General features: G+C 42.6%; 1 protein-coding gene across 5 annotated transcripts in view; it reads right to left on the bottom strand.

The window, feature by feature from the left end:
• The window catches only part of SHISAL1 (shisa like 1), a 237284-nt gene that overhangs the window by 114278 nt on the left and 100996 nt on the right, over positions 1–22010 (bottom strand). The window contains exon 1 of one of the 5 annotated variants that reach the window (XM_032688695.1): positions 6894–6914. The exons of the other annotated variants lie outside the window; for them this stretch is intronic. The gene's annotated coding sequence lies outside the window, so the exon portion shown is untranslated. Of the gene's footprint in view, positions 1–6893; positions 6915–22010 lie in introns of those variants that run through there. 5 annotated transcript variants of the gene reach the window in all.

Below are 22010 nucleotides of genomic sequence, written 5' to 3' on the forward strand. Positions count from 1 at the left end.
TCTGAGCAATACTCTGACAATGAGAGCTCTCCTGACCATAAATCTATCATCGTTCACACTTGTCTAATTACTTCAAGGTTTCAAAGATTAAGACCTGGAGTTGGTGGTGTGAGAACAAGCTCAGGCTCAGGGTGAGGTTTTGGTGCTTTCTGGCAGGCAGGTTTACTCTGTGACTTGGTGGTGACGAGTGCCTTCAATGGGGAGGTGAAAACATGACCCAGCAGTGGCCCCCCCAAAATAGAAACCATTTATTTTGGCTTCAGATAGCTTTTCAGTAAAGACAGAACAGTTGTTTCAGGAAATAATAACAGATACTCTTAAATGAGCTATTTTCTAGGGTTTTTGGTAATAAACAAACATTCCAACACGACTTTAGGAGCAGTTTAGGGATTTTTTTTTCTAAGGGTGTAAAGGCAAAGCAATATGCAATACCACAAAATTTTGTTTTCAGATGATGTTAAATGGACTGCACCCCATGAAAACTCCAGTGCTAACAGGGGAACACAAACTAGACAAGCCTTTGGGCACGAAAGCTCTGCCTAAATTCAGAGGTGGAAGGAAGAGCCTTTAGAGCTAAACACAACCAAGTGCCAATGCAGGCGAGCAGAATTCTCTGTGCTAGGCTGGGTGTGTTAATTGTTTAGACAATGAAATAAAAGGTATCTGGCACCTTGAAGTGACATTAAGGAGGGAATTGTTGGGCTGGATAAGGGACAGGGAAGCAGCACAGCTCCACTGAGGAGGGATGAGACCACCAGTGGCAATTCCTGGCCCAGCTGTGCCAGGCTTCCAGCAGGGGGGCTTCCTTTTGTGAGGTTCAAGGATTAGGATATGTGACATTTTCACAGCAAGGCTCTTAAATCGCCAAGTGTCCAAACAGTTTTCATTGTGCTTTCATCCATCCCCTGCTAAGTACCAGCAGCAGGGGGGGAAACTGCCTCCATGTAGGGAATGAGAATAGCACAGCACCTGCTGGGCTGGAAAACGCAGCCAGGAGGAGCCTAAATGAGTCGGCAACAGGAGGACACTGTGACTGGTCCTGCAGCATAAACTCAGCTGCAGATAACACAGCTTCCCTGAGATATGTGAGGTTCATGAGCTAAAACCTGGCTGTCACAGGAGGTGTTGTTCAGAAAGCCCACAAAATGCAGGAAAACTGGCCTCGCTCTCGGGGAAAACAAATAAAGAAGGTGAAAGCAACAATTCCAGAGTATTCAGGACTAAGAGAGTTGCAGATTTCTCTCCACAGAAGCTATGAAAAGTGTCCAAACCTATGAAGGCCAGCCAGTACCAGCCCTGCCCAGCCAGATGCACGTTGCCTTCTGGATCCAGAAATGTATTTTATCCAGTTATGGTGTCAGCTACCGGGAGGAGACACTGCAGAGCCAGGTGTGAGGAGCAGTGTCTCCACCAGCATCTCTTCACAGCTGCTGGCATTAGAAAATGAGAGAGGCTGCTCTGAGTCAGAAACAGCAGAGCCACATTAATAAAATACTCCTTTTCATCCAGGCCAATGAACCCAGGCAAGGCCCTGCATCCATTCACCACCCCATGGGTTAAATTCATCTCTGCCTGATACTTTATGCTGCCAAGACATGCCTCGAGATCTTAGAGCTGACCCTGAGCCAGAAACCTCCTCAAGTCCTTTCCAACTTAATTTCCCCCATGATACTGTAAAACAACCTGTTTTGAAACCTGGTAATGAAAATGCAATTTTCTTCCTGCCAGGAAAGTTACTTCCTACCAGTAAAAAAAATCTGTGCTTGATTTCTGCTGGTTTTAACTCTGAAGAGAACACTTCTTCTCACAGGCTCAGGGCAAAGCAAGGCTTTTTTATCTAGAAGGCAGATTTTGTGATACACAGTAAACACAATGCCTCTATGGGGAATTAATGTCATTTTGATGGGATTATTGAAGGAAATAAATACTTATGCAGCAGAAGTGAAGATTTTGACCATTAGTTTCAAAATGACTACAAGAAAAAGGTCTAGTGATGGATCATATCAGCAAGTGTCTGGGTACAAGCCACACAGCAACAAAATGCTCCAGGATCTTAATTACCAGAAGTAATTTTTGGTTCCAAGCAACTTCTTTTCCCCCTCTTCTTTCTTTTTAAAATTTTCTCTGTATGGGAACTGGTGTATTGATATTGAAAACTGTCATTAATCCTTTTCTAGGACATTCTTCAATTAAACTAAATATAGCCACAAAAATCCTCTGTTAGATAAAATAATAGGGCACTGCAGCAATAGTCCACCAGCTGTTAATGAGAGCTGTTAACTCCCTGAGAGAATCAGAGGGGCTGGCACTGCTGCACTGTTAAACCCTACAAGGACAGAAATACATATGTAGACCAAATTAAGAGAGGGGGCAAGAGCAATATAAAAATATGGTGCAACACCTACACAAACTCCTGAAGGTCAGCACGGCTCAGGTGTGGCTTTAGAAAACATAATGCTGGTGAACAAATTTGTTTTGTTACTGTTTGGTTAGTGCTGGAATTGTTTTTGTTTCTGTTGGTAAATTCCTCAGTTAAGTTAAATATCTGATTTAGAGCAGAGGAGATGCTGATTTTTTGCCTTTGGGAGAGGGGGAAGGATATATGATAAGACACTTTTCCTCTTGAGGAAAGACCCAGACATGGCGGTGGAGGAGAGTGTGTGGGTAAGCTCACAGCACCCAGGCTGTTACTGTGGTCTTGTCTGCTCAGCCAGTGTTTTTCTGTTGAAAATTTGATTATACTGCTGCCATTCTATGGAATTACGTGGTATGTACACATAATAGACTGAACACAGTGTATTCACACAGTCAGAAGCATGAAAACTGTATGAAGATGAAAAAAAGAAAGCAAAGAGAGGAAGAGAAAGAAATGGATGGATGTAAGAACAGACAAAGGACTGTGTGGTGCTTAGCATGAATAAAGAGCAATAAACCCATAACTGTACCAACTTTTCTTTTTGCATTCAGACTGTTTCACTCACCTGGGCTCCCAAACAGTTAAATCTACATGTAAACAGCAAGAACAGCATTGCCTACAGAGGAAATGAGGGAAAGGTAGTGAGTGTTGCACCTGGACAAAAATCAGATGAGTCACCAGTAAAGCACTTTGTGTCACTGTGCTTTACTGTGCTGAGAGAAAAACTGAAGGCTTTAGCTCACTCAGAAAATGCCATTACTCTTCAGGAAGATGCCTCTTGCTTCAAGGTGGTCTCCTTTTATTTGGAAAGTGGGAAGAAGTGAAGTGGGAGAGTTGGGTTTGCAATTAGTGGTTTGTTTGGTAGCACTTCACTGTTTGCTGCCACAAACTTATTCCAAGATGGGACTGCAAGACTAACAGGCTGGAATACCTGACTGAAGTGCAGGGATCTCTCTCCCCTAATTTATAGCCCCATTGGGATTATAAATATGGCCCAGCATGACTATGGGAATATCTGCCCAGTGGAATTCAAGCACCAAGGCACAAAGCATCTCAGTCCTGTAGATGTGTCCAGGTATGAGTGCTCTCAAAAAATCACAATTTTAAACTGCTTTAAACCTGCAGAGCTCAGGTAATCTGTGGTGACCTCTTTTTTTCCTGAAAAGGCTGATGTGTAGGGATGAAGTGAGGGCATCTCAGAGAGATGTGAGTAACCCATGTGAGGAACAAGAGCTAAAATTGAATGAGCAGAGGGGAAGGAAGAATAGGGTGGCTGTGGGCTACCATGACTTGCCAGTTCCCAAAACTGGCAATTCCCTTCAGGTAACCCTAATTTCCCTCTGTCTACATGGTCAGGGAAAGCTCCCCACGCTGTCCCCTTGGAGGAACCTTCCCAGGAGGGCTGTTCTGCCCTGCACAGACACCTTTGCCACCACCCCTGTGAATGGAAAAAGGAGGCTTTCCAGGTCTCACAGTCACCTGCATTTGCTTTAGAAGTACATTGCCTGAGGGCTGTGCCTTCAGGAACTGCTGCCAAAAAACTCCAGAGTGATGACTCAAGCCCTCTAGGTGCACCCTGCTGCCTTAATGGGGCAGGAAAAGTGTTGCCTCCAAGGTCTGGCAGCTCCAGGAACAGATGGCAGGGAGGTGTGGGCACGGCTGGGAGCACCTGCACTTTGCAGGGCTGCTGTGTCAGGGATCTCTCTCAACAGAGCTCATTCCTGCTCTCCCCTGCCCAATTTCCTGCTGGAGCAAACAAAGCCATTGTGGAGTTTATGTAGAAAGGAGATTTAACACTTGGACTGATACTTTTCTGCTTGAAAAGAAGGTGGTAAACAGAACAGAAGACCTGAAGGCACCAGGAACACTGTTAGGGATAATTCTGTCACACCACTTGTTCTTCCCAGGCTTTGGACAGGACAGGACTGCTGCACACATCTTACAGAGAATATTTCACACAATATATCTGCCAGATTTAACTTGCCTTCTCAAAAGAATAAAACAGCTTACCTGCAGTAGGATTCAATAATCTCAGCTGAATGTCTCTTCATTTATTTGAACTTTGAGAAATGACACTTAGACACATTTCATTCCTGGCTTTAAAGAGTCTTTGCAACACTTTAGATGGAAATTTCAATGATACAATCCTCAATTGTCATGTCATTGTTAAACATAATGGTGCCTTTCCTCATGGGAAAGGTGCTCCATCCTTCTAATCACCTTGGTGTCCTTGTCTGGACTCCAACAAGTTGATGTCCTTCCTGTGCTGGGGACCCAAGATGTGCTGGCTGAAGCTTAATTTGGATGCAACAGATTCCTCTGAGGAGTAACTGAGGCAACCAACTAATTGCACGTGCCAAGAAGCTGAATTAAACTTTACTTCCCAGAGATTCTCAAGTGTTTTCAGAATCTTGAACTACCAGATCACTGCAAAAATGCTTTGTAAATAGTGGGCATCTCTTATCATAGCCACTCAGTGCATTGCTATTTTTAATAACAATGTAAAAACTGAGGAATGCCTCGTTGCAATTTCTATTTAAAGTGTTGAAAAAACTCTTTAAAGTCAGGAATAGAATGTGCCTAAGTGTGTGCCTAGATATGAGGAAGAAATTCTTGGCTGTGAGGGCGGTGAGGACCTGGCAGAGGTTGCCCAGAGAAGCTGTGGCTGCCCCTGGATCCCTGGAAGTGTCCAAGGCCAGGTTGGATGGGGCTCTGAGCAACCTGGGCTAGTGGAAGGTGTCCCTGCCCATGGCAGGGAGTGGAATGAGATGAGCTTTAAAGTCCCTTCCAACCCAGGCCATCCTATGATTCTGTGATATTATCTGCAGATACCTCTGTGTACAAAGGTACAAATAACAGCAGGAAAATACCAGGACTTGAACTGACACTGCTTAGCTTGGAGCACTCATCAATTTTTATCAGTGTTAAGTTCATTCGTGCTAAACCACTGAGTAAATGCCTTGAATTATATGCTAGGATAAGGAAGATTTTTAAAGTGACTCAAAAATTACACATATCTTTGGTCTAGATCAGGACAGGATTGAGTCTGAGGAACAGAACTCTTCAGTCAGATCATGACTTTTTTTCCCAAAGTCACTCCTCAGAATAAAATTGTACTTTAAGTACTATTCAACCCACTTATGTTTCACAGTTGTAAACCATCTCTTGGGTGGGTTTTTTTTTTATTGCATAACATTTTGTGGCTTCCAGCTTTCACTTCTCCTTGACAGCCTGAACTTACATCAAAAGGACCAGATACTTTTTTTTTTTTATTCTGTGGGAAGCTTAGCAGTGAAAGTGTTCTTGCTTCTTAAGCTCTGTCACTGACAATTACTGGTAAACAAAATCAGGAAAATGTTGACTAGTCCAAAGTTCCTTTTCCAAACTACTGGCTGCAGTCAAGAGATAATTAATTCACTCTATGGATTCAGAGCTCCTGGGGAGGGGGTGGGAAATGAGAGTAAGTCATTAACAAGGCTGTTCATGCAAATTTCTAATTTCCCAGCACTGCTTGCTAAGAAGTACTGCACACTATTAGTGACCCGAAAAATATGTCGCTTATAAATCTGAAATATTTCCATTTAGCTTTGGCTTTAATGGCTCCTTATTCCTCAGCATCATTATGAATATGGAAATAGGAAAGCAGTCTTATATAAGCATGATTTATACTGTATATAAGAATGATTTATGCCACCTGAGCACCTTTTCCAGTAGAAACAATGGAATTTGGTAGAATGAGAAAATAAGGTATGTGGAGGTAGGGAAAAGAAGCTATCAGAAAGAGGATGTACTGTGGCTTGGATATGTAGAGTTGAAGATTCTGGGATGACAGTGAGCAGTAAAGAAGCTTTTTAAGACAGTAGTGTTACTGCACCCTGAACACCCTATATTAGACTTGAGGACTTTATACAGCAAAGGGAAATTGGTGTAACACATAGCAGATAACAGAGGCTGAAAGAAGCATTTCCTCTGCTTCCCTAAACCCTGTTTGATACAAACAACATTTTTTGCTGGATGAAAACACGAAGTTTTGAGAATTACACAGCACTAGACTGAACCAACACTGAGCACTTTGAGGGACAAAATACCTCCTGGATCCGGGATGACTTTAAGAGAGCTCATTTGAGGAAGCTGGAACCATTATTCCTTTTTGGCATTAAGACCCTTATTGCTGCCCTGGGATCCCGTGGGTGGCTCGCTGCATATTGGAGTGTCTCCATTTAATTAAGGGCTGCACAACATTGGTTCAACTGAGAGGAAATCTCAGGCTGAGATCCTGACTCAGAGCACATCAGTGTCAGGGCAGAGACTCCCATCAACTCTGATGGTTTTAGGTCGGGCTGTAAATGAGCTGAAAATCTTGAAAAAACCTTCCTGAACTTGTCAAAGAATTTCAAAGGCATGAGACAGACGTAGTTTTGCTCTTTAAGACACAGAAGTGGCTTTTCACTGAAACGAAATCCATCATTCTGCTTACAGTATATGTCTCAACGCTGTCCAATTTCCTTTATTCTCAATAACTACTGGTACAAGTGAAATATGGAAGAGAAGTGTATCTACGAGGAATAGAAAGCAGTTATAAATTGCCATGTGTCATAACAGAATGCAACACATCTCCATCACTTAAAAAAAGCTTCTTGACTAAAACACTGTGTTAAAAAAAAAAAAGTGGCAAAGGAAATAAACCAAATAAAAAGATGGTATTTGGTTAAAAAGTCTTTTTTTTTTTCATCCACTTCAGTCTGAGTTTCCTCTTTTTTTAAGTTCTTTTGTCAATGGGCTCAGAGTTTTAGTTAGTTTGAGGTTTCATAATTTCTTCTAAAAAAATTTTTTTTAAGTCATACAAAAAATAAATTGATTACATGCTTTTGCCAAGAACAACCAACAAATGATTTTATGTTTGTTCCTTTCTTCCTCCTTTCCCTTAACCTTCTATCTTTTGCTAGTGTAGAAAATAGAAGGGGAGGGAGAAAATAAAAATAAAAAAAAAAATAAAAAATTGAAACCCAACAGGGAGATTACTTTGTCACTTGTGTAGGAAAATGCAAAATGATTACAAGGTTTCCATCAAATGACATTGAATGCTTCGGTTCAAATGCAGTTACCACCTGTCATGAGCTCGGTTTAGGAGAGCCTTTTTGATTTATGAACTGCAAAGTTATTCACTGAAACAGCATGCAAATTTTACAAGCCCTGAAAACAGGGAAGTGAACAGAAATTTAAAATTCAGCTCGTGGTTTTGCTGGGGGTTGTTGACTTGGTTTACAGCAGTGCTGGGGGCTCCCTTTTGGCTCTGGGCAGTGACCCTTTGGTGCTTTTACAGATTCTCTGGTGGTAAGAGATTTGAGCTGGTTGGTGTCAGAATAAGCCAGTACTCAACCCAATAAATCACTGCTTTCTTTTACAAAGGAAGAGCAATTTGTACCAGTCCCCTCTCAGAAGAAGAAAACCTGATCCACAGGCTCTGGGGACACTGCAGTTGTTGCTCCCAGTTCTCACATGGGACTGGTCCAAGAGCCTATGGAAAATTGGTCCTTGTGCTGAACTGGCCAGAGAAGGGACTGCTGCAAACTGCTCTTCCTCTGCAAAGAAAACATTGATTTATTGGGTTAAGTGTTGGCTTGTTCTGCTGACACCGAGCACCTCAGGGACTGCGGGCAGGGAGAGAGAGCATTAATCATCAGGACAACGAGGTGAAGGTGTTTGTAGCTCTTTTGTGAACTGAGCCAGAGGTCTTTTTCCAGGTGCTGATTGGAGCAAACACTCCTTTGTAGTTCTGGGCTTCTCATCTTTTGTTCTACCTGAGGTTCGTGGCAAAATAAGTGTCAAGTTTGGCCCCTGTCTGAGGAAGTTACGTGCCAGGCAGTGTCTCGGGTCACTGATACAGTGAACATAAATGAGATACAAATCCATGAAGAAAAAGCTTCTGCTGCCTTGCTAGTGGCCTTTTCACATTTTTTGAGCTCTCCAACTCGTTCAGGTCCTCAGGGCATAAGCAGAAGGCCTGTCTGTCTTTCCTAAGGGGCTCCTTAGCTAAGTCAGGTGGATTGACAGCACAGTGTGGAATCACAGAATTATTAAGGCTGGAAAAGACCTTCAAGATCATCGAGTCCAACCCATATACCATCATATATTATAGACACAGGAGAGGGCTTTCTGAAGGGTATCAGTCACAGATAATGCATAGCTTTCAATGTAAACATGAACCACTGCTGCTGGGGAATCACCCCCCACGCCCTCAGCAAAATCACTGTGATTGCAAATACAAAGTCCTGAGTGAGAAAAGACAAAAAGACAAGATTTAGAAATACTATATATGATTATTGTAAACATGATTGTTATTTAATCTTGCTGATGATAAACAACATTTAGCAGATAACAAGATTTGGTGCATGCAAGCAAAGCCTGCTCTCCCTACAGCTTTATCTCTGAACAGAGGGGGAACATATAAATGTTTCCACTTCACAGACAGGGGAATGGGCACCTGGTGAGATGCAGTTGGGTATCAAGCTGTTCAGCAGACAACCCCAGCACGAGGAATTACAGTTAGTGCTTCTTAAGGCAAATTTGACTTTCTGTCCACAAGGTATTTCATTCTCATTTAAGTATATTCCTCTGTAAAACACACACTATACTGAAAAATCTGTATTAGGGCAGAATAAAGAATTAAGGGAAAGACTATTAGGAGGGATATTGCTTATATATGCTGGAACTGTAAAAAGCTTGCAGGGCACAGCCTTCTCTTGATACATATAAATACTAATGGCATTCATTAACACAGGCTCTGAGAGGCAGAGTCACAGCCCCTGAATGAGGAGAAAAGGAAACCCTTGATTTTCATGAGCTTTGCATTCAGTTCTGAGAGAGACTGGTTGGGTAAAATCTCCTTTCTCCTCTGGCTGATGCCCAGAGCCAGCTGAGGGGAACCACTGACGTAGCAAAGTCGTATCAGGCAAAACCTCACAGGGAACCAGGCAGAGTAGTAATGCCTGAAAGGCTTCTTTTACAGACAGAACCTTGTTTCACTTGTGAAACTCACCATTGGCCTATGAACCCAAATGTTTTTAGAGATAAAGAAGGTATGGCTGATGAGAAACCAGACCTGAAGTTCGTGTGTGTGATCTGATGAACTTTGCTTTAGGGGTTTGAAAATGCCCAGATGTCACCGGTGCTTTGGTTAAAAGCTGCTGGCTAAGCCATGACAGGTTCTTTGCTGCAAGGTAAATGATCCAACGTGAAGACATCCTGCAAAAGGCTCCTTAGCTCAGCACGGAGCAAACCACCTCCTCAGCACTTCACTATTCATAGCTCAGGGAGAGTCAAGGGCAGAGCAAAAGCCAGCTCCTGGATCAGGTTCCCCTGGCAGAGGCCGGAGCACCACTGATCGCTCTACTTTGCCAAACGGGTTCTTTTTCAGGGAAACGGGGATTTGCTTTCCCTTTTGGCAGTTAACAGGTGCTTAAACTTCAAAAGTCTGGTTACTGCTGAACGCCTTCAAAAGAAGCCGAGCAGCCACCCTGGAGCACTGTGTTGACGTTGTAAAAGGCTGTAGGGATTTATGAACAAAAGGAAAAAGGGAGGTTGTTGCTGCACTGCAGACAGGTGACAATTAAATCATTTCAAACACCAGCTTGATGTGCTGTGGAAGGCATTTACCATGCTATTCCTATCACGCTAAATACTAATTAAAGACTTGTATTTCATATGGTTCTCCCATACTGCAGCACTTCCCTAACCCCTTTTCAGTTTTTCAATAACAATTTAACACCCTCATGCCAAGCTGGGGGAAATTATCTTGCAGCTGCAGCATCTGCTCCCAAGCTAAGCCTGGTATGAAAGCCCTGTCTTCCTCCACTGCTTTGTTAGGCAGCTAAAGGGCTGTGGCATCTCTCATTTCCTCCCCAGTTCTCAAACGAGAGGTGTTTGATTAAGATAAACGGGTGTTTGTACTGTTTTAATGAAAAAAAAAACCAACCACAGTGACAGTGCTCACTTGTCTGTTGTGGGAAACGTTATCCTTTGCTGCGTGGAGGAGAATGAAAGCACGTGCTCGTTTGGAGAGAGGGAAACTTCAGGAAAACAGAAGCAATGCCACCTTTTTGCAGCTGGTTACAAGTATTAGGTGTGATAATCTGCTCTTCACTCATACCCATGTAAATATTTTGCTGTGGGTACTTTTCAGTTTGAAAGAGGCCACAAAGCAAGGCTGAATCCTGCTCCTTATACTGTTTTTAAGCCTGGAATATCGTTTTTCCAAGGTAACAAATAATGCTCGGTGTCCACCTGGCAATGCCTTGAAAGAACATATTTTTCCAAGACTAACTCAAAAAGTCAAACTGCTTTAGGTAAAGCCTTAGGCTGGCACAGTTCCCAATCACCTGTTTTTTTCCAAAGCAGGCAACCCAGCCAGAGGAGGCTGCACATGTGGCTCCCAACAAACAAAGCACACACTTGTGCTGCCAGAGCATCTTTCATCCTCGATAAGAGCCTCACACTGACAAAATGCTGAGCTGTGGCTTTCAGGTGAGGAGATCACAGGCCTTTTGTGTCCCTGCTGTGCTCTCCACACGCCACTTTTGTTTTCAGATACTGTCTTTAATAATTTGGTATTTCTTCTAATCACAGAGATCTCTTTCTGAAAGAAAACCTAGCTCAGTATTGGTTTTGGTGATAATTTCTTTAAATCTTAGCATTTATGATCCACTAAAAGATGTTACGTGTTAGGGAGAGGTTTAATTAGGAATGCATTAACTATTCTTATGCTAACCAAGAGGTGTCCTAACCAAGAATAGTCAAAGCCTGAATCTTTTGCAACATTTGTAAAAAGAATGAGACATCTTAGGAGGGAAAACCCCCATGAGAATCATAGAATGGTTTGGGTTGGAAGGGACTTTAAAGCTCATTCAGTCCTACCCCCTGCCATGGGCAGGGACACCTTCCACTAGCCCAGGCTGCTCCAAGCCCCGTCCAGCCTGGCCTTGGACACTTCCAGGGATGGGGCAGCCACAGCTGCTCTGGGCAACCTGGGCCAGGGCCTCAGTACCCTCATGGTAAAGAATTTCTTCCCAATATTCCATCTAAACCCACTCTCTGTCAGTTTGAAGCCATTCCCCCTTGTCCTGTCACTCCAGGCCCTTGGAAATAGTCTCTCTTTCCAAGGGAGCCTTGTGGGCTCCCTTCAGGTCCTGGAAGGCCACAATTAGGTTCCCCCAAAGCTTCTCCTCTGCAGGCTGAACAATCCCAGGTCTCCAGCCTTTGCTCCCAGCAGAGCTGCTCCATCCCTCTGATCCTCTTGGTGCCTCCTCTGGACTCTCTCCAGCAGCTCCATGTCCTCCCTGTGTGTTCCCCAGGGCTGGAGCAGCTCTGCAGGGGGGGGTGGGTCTCAGGAGAATAATGTTTTGCTTTTAGGTCAGACTGGATCTGGGTTTTGTGAGTAAGAGGTAGAATGACCTTTACAACAACTGCAGCATTATTTTCAACGTTCTACAGATTTTTTTTTTAAGCCTTCCTTAAATAAGGATGGGAAAAAAAAACAGATTAAGAGCTAATCTTCACAGCTTGCTTTCTATTAAATCTGTACACAACAACTCACAGAAACCCTGGTCCTTCAAGAGAATTTCACATGTAGATAATCTTGTAATAAATTATGTCCCATTATGAAGTTATTTTCTGTATCTATAGTCATTAGTAAAACACAGCTGTAAATAGGTATAGCAAATTAGAGCTGGTTAGGCAGCATCCATCTTTTCCTCTCCTCCTACAAATGCTGTTTGTGCAAGCTTGAATGCTTCAATGGCAGAATTTTAATTTTGCAAAAGGGGGAAAAAAAATTCTTAAAGATTTAAAAACAAATACACTGGTGAATGGTGAGCAGCTGACGAACTGAAAACAACATTTCTGGGAATTCTGTCGCTTAAAGGGGAAAAAAGTCTGGGTTTGGCTTTTCTTTCATCAGCCAGGAAGTTGATCATCTGTTTGTTTTTCAAAGGCTTGCATTTTTTGTAAGATATAATTCCAGAATTTTTTACTTTTAGTTGCAACAGACCTCTTATCATTGGCTGATTCTCCTTACTCAGGACTATTCTATAGTACTTTTCATGTTAATAAAAGAAATCAAGTACTGAAAGAGGCTCCCAAAGAAAGCTGATTACAGTCAGCTTCATCTTTTCTAAGATACAGGGATGTTTAAAATATCCTTTACTTATATTATCTCCTTTCAAGTTCCTGTAACTGTTCAATTACACTAATTTCATTTACATTATGGTATTGTTCCTATTTTATGAAAACCTATAATTCTATTTCATGATCTCATATTAAGACTATTAGATTTATCTTTGCAGTTCCATATTACTACCATGAACACACAGCACCTACAGCCTGTTATTAGTTCTTTGTACTTCTCAGCATGTTAGGAAGGCAATACAGACATTAACATCACAAAAAAACCTGCTGCCTCCAACATATGTAGGTATTTTCAATGTATATACTTCATTAATTGCTAAATTAGGAAGTAAGATAGAGACAGACATGTTATGTTTTAATTGCCTCTCCTCAAAATTCCTGCTATACCAAAGCTATTCCTGTAAGAATGGAAATGTGGTTCTGCCTGTAAGAGACCTTGACAGTGAGAGGGAGGTGGAGCTGGTTCTAGGAGTGTCACCTTGGCACTGGTTAGACATTGATTCCCCTGTAAATCCCAGCTCTCTGTTAGACTCTGGCTTTGTCCCTTCTTTTCCATCTGATCGTGCATCCCCAGGGAAGTTCTGGAAGTCCTGCAGGCTCAGGCATTGCCACACCAGATTCAGTAAATTGGTCGTGTCAGATTTTCAAAGACGCCTCAAAATGGTGACAAAATCCCCTTGTTCTCGGGAATCCCACCGAGCTACACGAGGTGGCCTGAACATTTTGAGCCTGGTTTCAAGGCCTGCATTGGCACCAACAAACATCTGGAGCAGACAGGGTGGATGAGGACCTCAAGGATCAGAGGATGTGGCACTCACAGCACAGCTGCAGTTCTCCCTGTATTCTATTCAGATGTTTTTCCAGCAGGAATTTTGGGAACACCTTCAGGCAGGTGCAGTTTGTGTTCAGAGGAGGAGGAAGGTTCTGCCTGTGAGCTGTTCATGGAGTGTGGTGGAGCTCTGGACAGGTTGGGTACACAACACCACAGCAAAGACAGATTGGAATCTGATGACATAAAGCAAAATATATTCCTTCCTCCTTTTTTTGCTACTGGCCATACATTTTCCTTGACAATGCCCTGTCTCATTGCTTATTCAACAGCCTATGTTCCCCCCCCCACACACACACACTTTTTATTGAAATCTTCCTCCCCTCCCAGTTGCCCTGAGCAGTAAGTTTGCGAAGGACCCAGCCTGGCATCAGTGTGATTTATTTTTAAAACTATTTCTTTTGCGTGGCTTCGGATTTTGAGACAATGTGCTTGAGGGAGGTGGGCTGAGCTGGGCATTTCCATTTTTCTCTCAGGCAATATTACCATAAGAATCGTTTTCCTTTATCTGATCTTACTTAAACTCATGGTTTTTAAGGCAGCCACTCAGCTGGTGTGAGCTGAAACCCTGTTACTGGTGACCAGTTCCACTTGTGGCTTGGGAAAATGAGCCCTTTGATTCCTGAACTAACAAACTTTCCAGGTAGTTTGTGGAGGAATTTTTCCTACTGTAAAGCAGCTCTGCTTTGCCTGGTCTGGTGACAGATATACAACATAATAGCAGTCACTAAAAAGACTGAAGCACCTCTAACCCTGTTTAGTTGGTACTGAAAGATACAGGATATATTATCTAAATCAACCCAGCCATGTAGCAAATTCAGTGAAGGAATTTATTGCAAGTCAGAGTGATTAACTACTGAAATGAAACCAGGATTTTTCCCTTGGAATTGGAATTGATACAGATACTTGAAATGTTAAAAGGTGCCAATAGCAGTGCAATGTTAACATGACTTGTATCTGGACTTTCCTTATGTCAGTAAGGTGAATGGTCACTTATAATAAATATATATAAATATATAATATGTATATTATTAATAATAATAAATATTTATTCTTTATTTATAATAAACAGTGGTAGGAGGCCCTGACCAGCTGCAGAGTCCCCTGAGCTCAATCCTGCCTGGAAAACACCACATGGAAAAGCTCCTGCCCCAAAGGGTTTGAACTTCAGCAGCTGGAGGGTCTGTCCAAGTACCATCTGCATTTTCCTGATAAGTGAGACACCCAGAAAGGAGATACCAAATTTCTGTTCACCTGGGAGCTGATTCCAGGGCAGTCAAATGCCAAAAATGAATGTTATCTTCTAAGGCTTGGGCCAAAGTGGGTGACTGAAGGTGATGCAGCACAGGCAGGACTGGGTGGAACCTGCTGGTCCCAATCTGGTGCACTAATGTTGCAGTCATTCAGCTGTTCTTGGATGTCTGCTCCCTGTACTGAAATTATTTTCCCCCCTGTATTTTTCCCTTCTCAGATATATGCATCATATTGTATCCCCTTCACATTGTTTTCCCATTTACAGTAAATAAATGCAAATCTGACAGATTCGTCTCACAGATCACATTTTAAGCTCTCATAAATCTAAGTTGGACATTTCCACTATAAAGCATTAATATAAGTTCCCTTTCACAGACAATACTCCAGGCTATAAGCACAGAGATGGTGGATATGTCTCCTTCTGGTACACTATCATTATTCTGACAATTTAATTTAGCTTCTTATAATTTGTCTCTTTCTGTAGTGCCAGTTCCTACATGCACAACTAATTTTTCTCCAGCAGACACCACTGTGGGGACCATCATTTCCTTCATCCCACATCCAGGGGCACCTTTCCACACCCTGCTGTTGTGCAGCCTTTGGCTCTGTTCCCACCAGAAGAGCACAGCACTTGGCCACAGCACTCTCCCATTAAAGCTCTAAACCTTTTTTTTTTTAATGTGCCCTGCTGAGGATGAATGAATAAGTGAGCAGCCAGGAATATCTGACACCCTAAAAATCCCTGGAGGTAGGATACTGGGCTCTGAGAGGCTCCCAGGCACAGTGAGGTCCTCCCTGGAAGATGCTGTGCATCCTCAACCTGAGCTACCTTGATTTGCTTCCCAAGCAGCACCTGAGCTGAGGCTGGTTTCTGCTTCTGTTATGATAAACTGAATTTAAAATATACTGTGGAGGCTCTGGAAATTGGTGGGTCTTCCTCACAGGGAGCTGCAGGTGCTGGAGCTCCCAGTTTCCTTGCAAGGCAGACAGGAAAACAGCAAGGTCAAAAGCTGGAGCTGGTTTTGGGGCCTGACATATCAATACCACTTTCTAAATATGGTCTTTCTAACATGTAGGAAGCAAAAGAAAACCTCTGACACAGCTTCCCTCACCTGAACTCAGTCAATAGTAACCACAGGGTACCTTAACTGCATGTAGTTATTTAACATTAAGCACAGTGTTTTGTCCATCTCTCTTTGACCAGCTGCACAGATGTGCATTTTGTCAGTTTAGAAGTACCCAGATGTGTAAATATGTGATCCACTGGCACTCTCAACTGACTTGATTACTACAAATCAAGCTTTTAAAATACCAAAGTGGTGGGGGAGAGCAGGCACTGCAAAACATAATTTTTAACGAGCCGGACCGTGTTTATTTTGTACATTTTGTAATTTCCAACAAGCCAGACCACGTTTATTTTGTACACACACTATTTCCTAGCTCTTTGTGGCCACCAGAAGAGTTATCTCCACAAATGTTTGCCAACCTGACAAGGCAAGTGCTGTTTGCCCTGTTCCTCTGAAGACCTTCCCAACCCGGTGGCACTCGGTTCTCTGTCCCACTCCCACCTCCACTATCAGTCTTTCCTTATTTATAGGTGGTCTCAGGAAGTCCTTTATCAGCTTATTCAACTGGTTTTGGTACGTTATCATGGAATTCTGCAGCTTTTTGCTGCAGGATCAGTTTCCAAAAGGCACATTCTCGGGGGAGGGCTGTTGGTGCTGTGATCACTATTCGGGTTATAATCCCATTTCTACAAAGAACAGTTCTTTCTTAAATGAGCATTCCTTTGCTGGGCCAACGGGCTTTTATACCTTCTCTCCATGCACAGCAGCTTTAGGGACGTGCTATAAATGAAAAGCAGATACAGTATATCAAAAGACAAAGAGTTCTCTTAAAAACACTTTGGGAGGGCTCCCTAAAAAGGCTCGAGGCGCTGAATTCAGTGTATACACTGCAGTATTACCTCCGTGCTTAAAGATCCTTCCAGTCACTTTTGCAAGCCTTTGGCAGGAGGTTTTAGAGCTATTTAAGAACACCCTCTGTATCCTCAGTCACCAACATTTAGTAGCTCGTGTCAGCTACATGTTTAGGATGGAAAAAGGGGAACTCTGGCACAACCTGCACTCATTTCATACCCCTTGCAGCTGCTGAGCAGCACGGGGAAGGCACAGGACAAAAAGATTAGCCATCATTATTTCATACACTGCTGGGCAGAGCCACTAAGCAACCCACTGAAGATATTTCCAAGTCCCAAAAGCCCCTGAGCCTGGAAGTATTACCTCAAGTAAGATGAGTAGCTGAGAAATAACACCCCCAAAGAGTGTGTAGAGATAATATTGCACAAGAGATTTGTAAAAGGTTCCCTTCAACACCCAGACTAAACTTGCATACAAAGCATGGCTTCTGGAAGGGCCCTAAATGCTGCTTAATAGTAAGTCTTGCTTCTGCTACACACCCATTTGCAAGGCTTCTAAAGAAAGCTTGCAGTTTATTACTCCCAGGCATCCTATTTATGTCAGCAGTGGGCAGATACAGCCAGTCCTGTGTGCATCTCGTTAAAAGCCTTTAAAAATACATGAAGAACCAGGGAGAATAAAGGTCAAGTAAATAGCTCTAACAGGACTGCATAAAATATGTGGCATTAAACATTAAAGCCGGCTGTTTTCTCAGCGCTCAGAACTGTTTCTCTATTTCGTGTTGTTCCTTCACAATGTTTTAGGAACAAATTTGCTTTGTGTTCTGGTAGGTGAGACGTTGCAGATGTGCTGGGAGTAGCTAAGCAGAGTGGAAACAGTGGAAACCTTGGTGATGTCAGCTCCCATTACTCTGTCACCCAGCGTTTGTCCCCTCCTGGTAACACTGAGCTGCATCCCAGCAGTGCCAAACACAGAGGCTCACACTTTTCCTGGGGTTTAAGTGACACCAGCAAACGAAAACCACGTGCTTTGCAACCAGAAAGGGAATTTGCAGAGGCCAGGGGTGAAAGAGAGTTTCATTTCTCTTAATTTCTGGCTTTACTTTGTTATTGAAACCACAGGGGAGTCCCAGCCGTTTACACTTAAAATTCCCTTCAAAACATTTAATGACAAATAAGAAAATACTGAGTAAACAAGTCTCTGAATTCAGTTGCTGGTTCTTATTTTTGTTTTCTCTTGTCACTACATAACATCACCAAGTCATGGTGACCATCTTGCCAGTTATTCAACAAAAATACCACTATTTTCAAGGTAACAAACATTTCCCCCCTCACTCAAAATTCTATGGGGAAAAAACCCAATAATCTGAACATTCTGGCTTTCTTAGTTGTTATATCAGCTCGTGATCTGGATATCACAAATTCCTGGTATTTTTTGTCTGTACCAAAATTGGGCTCCTGGTACCCAGGATGGACAGAAATCTCACCCTGCACCCAGAAAATACAGGTTTAAAACAGGAAGATGTTGCCTCAAAGAAGTTATAAACTTGTGGCTACACTGTTTAACCTTGTTTATGGCATTGTGCATTTGGGGGTTAGTCATTAAATTTAAATGGGTGGTTCAATAAGGGTTGGGAGAGAAGGAAAATTGCACAAAATTATATAACCACATTTATGAAAAGTCTGTCATATAGCCTATCTTCCTTTAGTCTGTTATCATCATTGTCAGGTGGGTTATTTCGCTTTATCAGATCTGTATTTCCATATAGGAACTCTGACATCTAATTTTAATTACAGATTAATTCAGACAAAGAAACTATGCCACTAGATAAGGAAGTACAGCTTCAATCCAAATTACTACTAGGTTGTTCTGTATGTCTTACACTAAAATCAGGGTTTGAAGTTACAAATGTTAATGCCAAAAAAGGGGGAAAACTTCAACAAAGTTTTCCATGCAGGCCTTACATATTCAATATCCACGAGTTTCCTAAAATGACATTTCTTGCAACTGGTAAAACCAAACATATTATTCAATTGAGTCCTGACCCAGCCCTCCAAAAATGCCTGAAATGACTGAGTTTTGGGCCAAGTTACTGAAATTTATTCAGCTCTGCTTTTGGCATATGTTAAAAAATGTGTTTGAATAATATTATGTACATTTACATCAGGATTACAATATTTCGGCAGATAATAATTACAGTGTTTCAGGCTAAACCCTTCCATGGTGGGGTATGGAAGCAGGGCCCCAAATCCTATTTCCTGATTGATTTGGACATTCAGGTGTCTGAGTCTCACTGAAAATCAGTGGGACCCACATTCCTTGCAGGGTGTCAAAATATCACTTGCTTCTGGGAAGAGTGAAGGAGGAAGGTTATTGGAGACGTTTTTGAAGAAGTCTGTGAGAAGGACTTTTTTTTGCTGAGTGCTTAACCTTGGTTTTTAATTCTATCCCTTTTTTTTTTCCTGTTTCTCGTGGTGGCAAATCCTGTGGGTTTGCATGAGAAAGACAAAAGGAAGCCTCAGGACACACAAGGCTTGGCCAGGTGAGCTGTGAGTGGTTCAGGGTAACACTGATAAAGTCAGCAGAAATAAAGCAGTTCTTCTGTCCAGAGCCTGGTATTCTAGTAAATAATCTTTAAAATTTAGCCTTAAGGCTAAATATTGAAATATTAGCCCAGAAACTGCCTGGCTAAAGGGGCAGGTTCCCTCCCAGCCTTCATTAGAAAGCTGGTGACCTCTGGCAGTGAGGCTGGAGAGAGAGCTGGATAACACCTTAACCCTCAGCAGTGAGATTTACCAGGGCTAATCAGTCAAAACCTGCATTTTCCTCCTTTTTTTTTTTCCCCTGCACTGAATTGGAGGTTGGAAAAAAGGGGGATTGCTAGTTTTATGCCAATAAATCCCATTCTTGTCTAACACAGCTGGATTAAACGCTCTTTGAGCTTTATGATCCGGAATTACTGTCCCCTAGCTATGGAATATATGTCTTGATATTAATTCCACAGCTTTTATAAGCCTCTATCAGGGCCTCCAACCAGAATGAGAATTATAACCTCATCTGAAAAAAAGGATTATGACTACACTCCCCTGCCATCACAGAGGAGCTGCTCCCTGAGACTCACAAGACAGGGCTCGGAGATGCTTCATTTCATGGAAGCACTAACTCACAGTGACACGAGTGCCAAAAGGAAGAATCACACCAGTTTTTCAGCCTGCATGCAGAGCAGACTTGGAAACAGCTTCCTCCCAGTTACCAAAAGGGATCCACAGAACAGTGTCAGGCTACAAAGTCCTCCTTCACTGTCGTGTGGCTGTCCCTGCACACGGTGACCAGCTCATGCACCAGCTCCTGGGGGCTCATTAACTTGTTTGAGGTGATGAACAGCTGAACCATTGTTTAAAAAGTAGAAATAAAGCCCTTTCGTGACTGTGTTACCCATAAATCTCTGGAAAGCCATGAAAACACTCCTCGGGGACAAAATAATTGCTGATGACTCAGTCAGAAAAGTGACAGTAAAGGTTAATTGTCTAGAAAAGAATATTTCTCTAATAGAGCTGCAGTATGAGGAAGCTAGAGACAGAATTTTTCAATTTCTAGAGCGTGTCAGAATTTGAACAGACAAAAAAGGTCTAATATATCAAAATCAAGACAACTTTCTAAAAAGGTCAATAAACCAGAAACTTACCTATTAAAAATATTGAAAATCAAAGAACACAAAGACAAGCTTTTTTGTAACAGGGAAAACAAAAGGCACTGATGTATGGGAATGGAAAAGGACTTTAGTAAGAACCTGGGGGACCTTCATGAATAAACATAGAACCTTTTAAAAGAAGCTCTGCACAAAATCTAGCCACAGGTTAAGACCCCTTTAACAATTAAGTAGCAAGGAAAAAAGAAAATCCCATTTCTTCTTTGGTCTGAACAGACTGCCATGTTCAACAGCAAACAAAGCCCTTTTCTCTCCCTTTTTCTTTTTTCTTTTAATTCATCTCTCCCTTTTAATTAAACTCTTTCTCTTTTTCCTTCCACCTTACCCTTTTACCCAAAACCCACTGCGTGGGTTTAATTCCTCTTTTCCCATTATCCCAAACCCATGCCATGTGTCTGTATCACAGGGCAGGGACTCACACACCAATTGCTCTGCCAAGTGTGTTTGCTGTTAAAACTCTCTGGTTGTTCATGGGCCCTCTGACTTTCATCCTTCCTTTTGATTCATGAGCATTTTCAAATCTTAAGGGGGGGTCATCACACAGACCAAAAAACTGATGTGCCCAATATAGGGCCAGAGTAACTTGGAAAATCTATGTATGGTTTATAGATTTCTGAGAAACCGTCAGACAACAGTCAAGAGCTGACAAGCACCAGCTTCCAAAATTCCCTGAGTGGGATGAGCTGATAAAGGAAGGATTGGGAAGGAGTGAGAGCAGAAATGCTGGAGGGAGAAGAAGATGGACAGAACAGCTTCAGAGCTGAGAGGAGAACAAAGAGCTTCCCAGGAAGGTGGCCTGACCAGGTCACCTGGGCTGGGAGGGACTGAGCACTTCAGAAGCCACCTGCAGAAAACCTGTGGATTGCTCTTGGCTGCTGGAACCCACCCCAAAGAAAGCTTCAGGAGCCAGAAGAGATTAAAGGAGCAATGCACTAAGAAAACTGCCCCCATCTCAAGGTACTTTGTCCCCTCCTGGGAGAGCAGCAGGAGCACTCCAGGAGAAACGCCTGCACCCTCCATGCATCTGCTTCCCTTTGAAGTTTGCCTTTGTACAACCTCTGTGCTTGTCTGGAGTCTACAGCTACTGCACAGAAGTCAGGCTCTTTTCTAGGAATACCAGCACATCCTAGACACAACAGAAGGGTGGGAATTCAGAACTAAACTGAGCATTAGAGATGTGAGCACACCAGAGCACCTTAGCCTGGCTTTCTATTGATTTCCTACCCATGCAGGATACTCAGTTGCCTTTCTGACTGTCTCTGAGCAGTCACGTTCCAAGGGTTCTGGATCATCTCTGTGATCTCTTTGCCATGTGGAAACAGTTAATTTAGAGTCCACTGTCCATGTAACACTAGGATTGCAGTAAAATAGACCTTACAGGGTTAGGACCTCTCAAAGAGAACTGATACTTCTCCAAAGAGAGATACTGCGACTGTGTGCACCCCATATTCAGATTAAGCCACGGAGTGCTAAAAAACAAGGAATGTCATGCTGCTATTGACATTTTTAACCCACTCATGACTCAAAATCAACAAATACAAGACTGAAAAAAGATGTATTTTATTTACTGAGCTGCATGACTGTTTCCTTAAAGCCTTAGACTCTGTATCCATCTCTTCATCCCAGTGTTGAGTGGAGGAAAAGCAAGGAAAATGGACCCATAAGTTTAGGATTACCTCAGAAGAGTCTAAAAATTAATCA

The sequence above is a fragment of the Chiroxiphia lanceolata genome, chromosome 5, assembly GCF_009829145.1.
Source record: "Chiroxiphia lanceolata isolate bChiLan1 chromosome 5, bChiLan1.pri, whole genome shotgun sequence".
In the NCBI taxonomy this organism is placed as follows: domain Eukaryota; kingdom Metazoa; phylum Chordata; class Aves; order Passeriformes; family Pipridae; genus Chiroxiphia; species Chiroxiphia lanceolata.